Raw genomic sequence first — 6620 nt, forward strand, 5'->3', positions numbered from 1 at the left:
ATGGGGCAGATAGCCCAGAGGGGAACTCAGTCGTTAAATGTATAATTACAAAAGGTGATGTATTCAACCTTTTGTCTTTAAATCTCAGAAACCGTTTTTTTTTTTTAATTGGAGTATAATTGCTCTACAATGTTATTTTCTGCTATATAACAAAGTGAATCAACTATGCTGCTAAGTCACGTCAGTCGTGTCCGACTCTGTGCGACCCCATAGACGGCAGCCCACCAGGCTCCCATCCCTGGGATTCTCCAGGCAAGAATCAACTATATGTATACATATATCCCCTCCCTCTAGAGCTGCCCCCACCCTCCCCAGAGGTGATATATTCAACCTTAATGCACACAACTTCAACCCAATTTGCCGTTTTAGTGATCCTAAACTTTTTGGAGCAAGCATTATGCAAGATCTGATAGACAAAAGTAACTCATCAAATCATTGCTATTTCTAAAAGCACATCTGTTTAGAGAAGACTGACTATCTTCTTACGTTGACCCACCTTCTCTCCTTAAATAATCATAACTAAAGCTGCTTACTTGGGAAACATACTGGAAGTCCCCCTTGCTCCAACCGAAAGCGGTATTAAAACTACAAATCCTATGGAAACTATTACAGAAGCTTGGCAGTAAGGCACTGGTGGGTATTTTCTGATTTTAAGTAAAATACACATTATACAGAGTGAAGTAAGTCAGAAAGATAAAGAACATTACAGCATACCAACACATATATATGGAATTTAGAAAGATGGTAACGATGGCCCTATATGCAAAACAGAAAAAGAGACACAGAAGTACAGAACAGACTTTTGAACTCTGTGAGAGAAGGTGAGGGTGGGATGTTTTGAAAGAACAGCATGTATATTATATATGATGAAACAAATCACCAGCCCAGGTGGGATGCATGAGACAAGTGCTTGGGCCTGGTGCACTGGGAGGACCCAGAGGAGTCGGGTGGAGAGGGAGGTGGGAGGGGGGATCGGGATGGGGAATACGTGTAACTCTATGGCTGATTCATGTCAATGTATGACAAAACCCACTGAAATGTTGTGAAGTAATTAGCCTCCAACTAATAAAAAAATTAAAAAAATAAAAATAAAAAATGAAAAAAATAAATAAAAAGTAAAATAAAATACACTTCTGAATGATTTACCACTGATTTTAACATTTTTTCTATAAAATAAGGCAGCAACATATTGTATTTCTTTCCACTTCTAAACAGGGTTTGGAGTGAATAGACTCACTTTATATTTAAAGTAATAGAAGCCAATTAGGAAACCGAATGAGTCTTGGGCGTGCTATGAGCACCAGCCATTAATAAAGCTCTTCATATTTACCAAGTGTGCTACTGCTATTCTCATTAGAATAATAAGGGAATTTGTATGACTTGGATGGATTTTTTAAACTATAAGCTTAGAAGTAAGGGGCTGTCTAAATCTTTTATGACTTGAGAGATGAAATGCAGTTTAAATTTCCCGTGCTGGAAGAGGATCTGACTGAGAATCCGTAACTAGCTTTGAGACTGTATTGCTTATTGCTGTTCCTTCATTTTCCTGGGCCTCAGTTTCCTTATCTGTAAAAATGGAGATAGTAATCTGCCTATTTCCCAGAGTTACTACAAAAGAGGATCAAATGAGGTGATATTTCAAAGGCAATTTTCAAAGTATAAAGTGCTATAGAAATGGATATGATTGCTATCTATAAAATGGAATTTTCAGCAGCAAACAATCCAATTTATACCTTCCTTGCATTTCCTCTAAACTTTTATAACAATTTCAAGGTATATTTCAGAAACTTACCTCGCACCCCGTAAATAAACCATGGAACATTCTTACTACAGAATACTATGCAGTCATTAAAAGGAATAAGGTAAGTCTCTATGTTTATTAGGCATGAAAGGTGGGTTGGAGGAGGGGGGCTGAGGACTGAGGATTTTTCCTTTGTATACCATACAATTCTGTACTGCTTGATTCTTTCATAATTAGCATACATTACCTATGTAATTTTGAAAAGTGAAGGAAAGGAGAAAGAAAAGGAGGGAGGGAGAGAGGAAGGGAGGGAAAACAGGAAGGAAGGGGACGACAGAGATAGGAAGGAAGAATGGGAATGAAAGGGGTTTCTTGTATGCCTCATACCATCTGTACTGTTTACTTTACAGTGATACTGCATTACTTTCATATTTTTTTTTTAAATGAAGGAAAGAAGGAAAGGAAGAAAAGCGCAAGAGAGAAGAGAGGGTAGAAATGAAAGACTTTTATGTCTCATACAATTACATGCAATTTGGTTTTTATGATGAATATCTGTTACTTTTGTAGTTTAAAGAAATTTAAAGGAAGGTGAAAGAGAGAGAAGGAAGGAAGGAAGACACTTACCTGAGGACTAGACTCCCTTAGCCTCCCACCCCTGTGTCACTGTGGAGTCCAGAAGACGAGTTTGCTTTTCCAATGACTAAATCTGGTTTCTGAATCCCTACATTTGATGTGAAATGAGACAAGCAAAAAAAATAAATAAAAAAGCAGGAGGCTCATTATCTGCTGGCCATGCCTCAGTCACCTTCTTCTGTGGATTAGATCAGCCTCTCTGCTCTTAGCTTTATGGGGCTTGTTGATTGGGCACATCCCCTTTTTGTGGCTGGTAGCACGTCATGGGGCTGCTCTCCCAAGCATGAAATCAGTAGGAGTAAAGTTCTCAGGTATATTACACACCTGCAATAACCCATTAACTTGAGGGCTCTTTCCCAGTTTTCAGCAACAATTATCTTCAGTTGCCAGTTGATTACGGTTTTGGTAAACTAGATCTATTAAATAGACACTTGTTCATTTAAGCTCGTTTCACTTTATTAAGACAATGGGGAGGAGGGGGCAGTTGTGTTCAGAACTAGAAGCAGAAAGCAGAGGCCAAGGAAGTATTAACTTGTTCACATTTCACACTGTCAGTAAAGGGAAGCCAGCTGTTTGCTCTCACTGCAGATCCAGCCTTCAAATTACCTTGAGAAGAAGTAAACATACAGAACTGGTTTGTTGGTGTCATTCTCAAGATGGAGGATATAGCTTTTGCCCCAGAAGGTGTCAGTAAAGACCTTTGGGGATGATGGAAATACTAAATCCCATCAACCATCCAGAGATGATTCCTGCCACCCTCTGCATTTCCAAGATTGGGACCCTGAGGTCCACAGGGTAGAATGAATTGCTTAAGGTCATGGAGCTTATGAGAGGCAGAGCAGGAATGAGAACTGAGGCTCCTGACTCCCAGACCAGTGCATTTTCCTTTCCACCTCACACCGTAAATGGGAAAAGACAGTCTAAAAAGAGGCTGAGTTAACCTATCGTCTGTAGGTTTTCCATGGGAGAAGGGGGAAGAAGGGATATATAGAATCACCCATTACTCATCCCCAAGCCCAGAAAATGTAATCAATATGTTGGATGAGAGCCTAGGCTTTGTGGAAACTAGACTTGAGTTTGAATCGCCATTGTGTGAATTTAGGGCCAGATGTTCCTTAACATCTCTGGAACCCCTGTGTCCTCACTTGCAAACATGGACAAGGGCATTCACACCATGCCTGTTCATTGGTCTGTCTCTCTCCTCCCCCCATGAGCTCTGGAAGGGCGGAGGTTCCATGTTATTTAGTGGTTCACACACTGCCTGGCACATAAGCACTCAGTCAATATTTGATGAATGGGGACTTCCCTGGTGGTCCAGTGGTTAAGACTCTGCACTTCCAATGCAGGAGGCATGGGTTCCATCCCTGTTCAGGGGAACTAAGATCCCACATGCCCCAAGGCATGGCCAAAGAAAAGATTTGATGAATGAATGACTATGCTTTTCTCCCATCCTAAGGACAGGAAAACACATCTTTCTCCTCATGCCCTGCCCCAAGAGTTAGTACAGTGCCTGGCTCATTGCAGGTACTTAATGAATATTTGTTGAATTTTTTAAAAATTTAGAGGTGAATATATTCATACATACTTGAATATGCAAAAAAACAAAAAAACAACAACTCTCTAGAAGAAGACCTTGGTGAGAATAGTGGATTCTAGAAAAGGAGACTGAGAGGTCTTGAAGAAAACTCACTTTTCTCTGCATATGCTTTTGTACCATTAGAATTTTAATAATCTGCATGTATTGCTTTTTCAAAGAAAAACACTGGGGTTTAGTTTATTTGGTTGTAGTGCAAAAGAAATAATTGACTGGAAAATGAAATGTGGAAAAAAAAATAAAGAAGTTGGAACCTTTTGGTCAAGAAAAAAAATGCCACCTGAGGAGGAAGGGCTTTCATGGCTACATTCCATTCTCAGGAAGGTTATTAGGAGAATGTTGACCATCTGTTCTCCATATCTATATAGTAATAGGAAATGGATTGGAATTGCAGTGGGAGATATGAGTTAAATGTAAATAAGTTATTATTGACAATAGGGGTTGATAAATACCAGAAAAGGTTATCACAGGATGTTATGAGCCATCCATCCCTGGAAACTCGAAGGTCTAGATAGCCATATGGCTCTGCTGATTGAAGTGTCCTCCCACACAAAACGCTGAGCTTGGTGAGACTCTGTCCCTGTTTTGGACAATACAATAGACCCTTAATCTGGTGAAGGTCCAGGCTGTCATCATTCCCTCTTCCGTTTCCTGCAATGAGCATCCCACCAGGCCAGTTAGGAGTCTGATGGTTTCCATACAACATGGTCCCCCAAACACAAGCACACTATTGAATTCAGGGCTGAACCATAGAAACAGTGGAAGAGTCCAATGCTGGAGGAAAAATCATCTGAATGGGTGACTTCCTAAGGGATTTCCAAGGACAACCTTGATTATATTTGATTGCTGCCTCAAACACTGGGGACTTCCTGGGTACCTCAAATGGTAAAGAATCTGCCTGCAATGCGGGAGATCCAGGTTCAATCTCTGGGCCAGGAGGATCCTCTGGAGAAGGGCATGGAAACCCACTCCAATATTTTTGCCTGGAGAATTCCATGGACAGAGGAGTCTGGCAGGCTACAGTCCATGGGGTCGCAAAGAGTCAGACATGACTGAGTGACTAACACAGACACACCTCAAACACTACCTACCATCCCACCAACTCTCTGCTGGTAGTGGTTTCTATGCGTACCTTCATACTTTTGCTTTATATGTAGGTATCCCTTGACAACATGTAATACTATTTCTAGCAAAAGGCCAGCTTAGCTATTTGGGGTAAAGTGTTCTTACATAACCACAGTATACTTATCGAAATTAGGAAACTTACCTTGATGTACTATTATCTCCTATACAGTTCATATTCATATTTAACCAACTGTTCCACTAATGTCCTTTATTGAAGTTTTGCCCTCTGATCCAGGGTCCAGTCTAGGATGACACACTGCTTTTAGCTGTTATTAGCTTTTAGTCTTCTTTAATCTGGAAATATTCCCTCAACCTGTATTGGACTTTAATGACATTGACATTTTTGAAGTGTACAGGCAGCTATTGTGCAGAATGTCCCTCAATTTGGGTTTGCATAATCTTTCCTCAAGAAATAGCACAGAAGTGATGTGTCTTTCTCAGTGCATCACACAGGACACACATGATGTTATTTTGTCCCATTATTGAGAATGTTAGCTGTGATCACTTGGTTAAGATGATGTCTGACAGATTTCTCCATGTTAAATTTATTCCATTTGCAATTTGTAAGTGATCTGTAAGAAAATACTTAGTCTGTATAAATATCGTATTCCTCATTGTCTTAATTCACACAAGATGCTATAACAAAATACCAGAGACTGGGTGACTTACAGACAAGAGACATTTATTTTGCACAGTTCTGGAGACTGGGAAGTCCAAGATCAAGGCACCAGAAGATCTGGTGTTTGGTGATGGCCCACCTCCAGGTTCTTAGACAGCTGTATTCTTGCTGTGTCCTCAAAAGGCAGAAGGAATGAGGGAGCTCTCTGGGGCCTCTTAAAAGGGCACTAATCCCATTCATTAGGAATCCATCCTCCTGACCCAATCATCTCCCAAAGCCTCACCTCCTAATACTATCACATTGTAGACTAGGCTTCAACATATGAATTTGAGACACAAACGTTCTGTGTATAGCATTCCTTAAACCTTCAATCAATAGTTTTAGCAGTCATTGCTAATTTTTGCCTAATGTTTGCCAAATGCCAATTTTCTATTTCCATTATTTGTCCTTCGTTTATTAGTAAGTTTTCTACAGAAAGGAAGAGCTTTCCCTTCTCCTATATTCATTCATTCATTTTTATCAGTATGAACTCATGGATTCTTACTTTATTGAGTGGGTTACAATCTATTATTATTTTGATGTTCAAATAGTCCTAATTGGGACAAATTGCCAACAGGAACTCTTTCAAGCTGGGCTCTGTGTCCTTTGGACACATCTCTATGATTCTTTTTTTAATATTTATTTATTTGGCTATTCTGGGTTTTAGTTGTGTGACCAGATATGGAACCTGGGCCCTCTGCATTGAAAGCATGGAGTCTTAGCCACTGGACCACCAGAGAAGTTCCAACACATGCCTGTGATTCTCTGAGCACTTCTTACCTTCCTGCACAAGATACTCCTGGTTTATCTTATATTTTCCCTACCTCAGACTTATAGTGTGCCATTCTTTTAGGACCCCTGGTTCCATT

The sequence above is a fragment of the Muntiacus reevesi genome, chromosome X (assembly GCF_963930625.1).
Source record: "Muntiacus reevesi chromosome X, mMunRee1.1, whole genome shotgun sequence".
Lineage (NCBI taxonomy): Eukaryota > Metazoa > Chordata > Mammalia > Artiodactyla > Cervidae > Muntiacus > Muntiacus reevesi.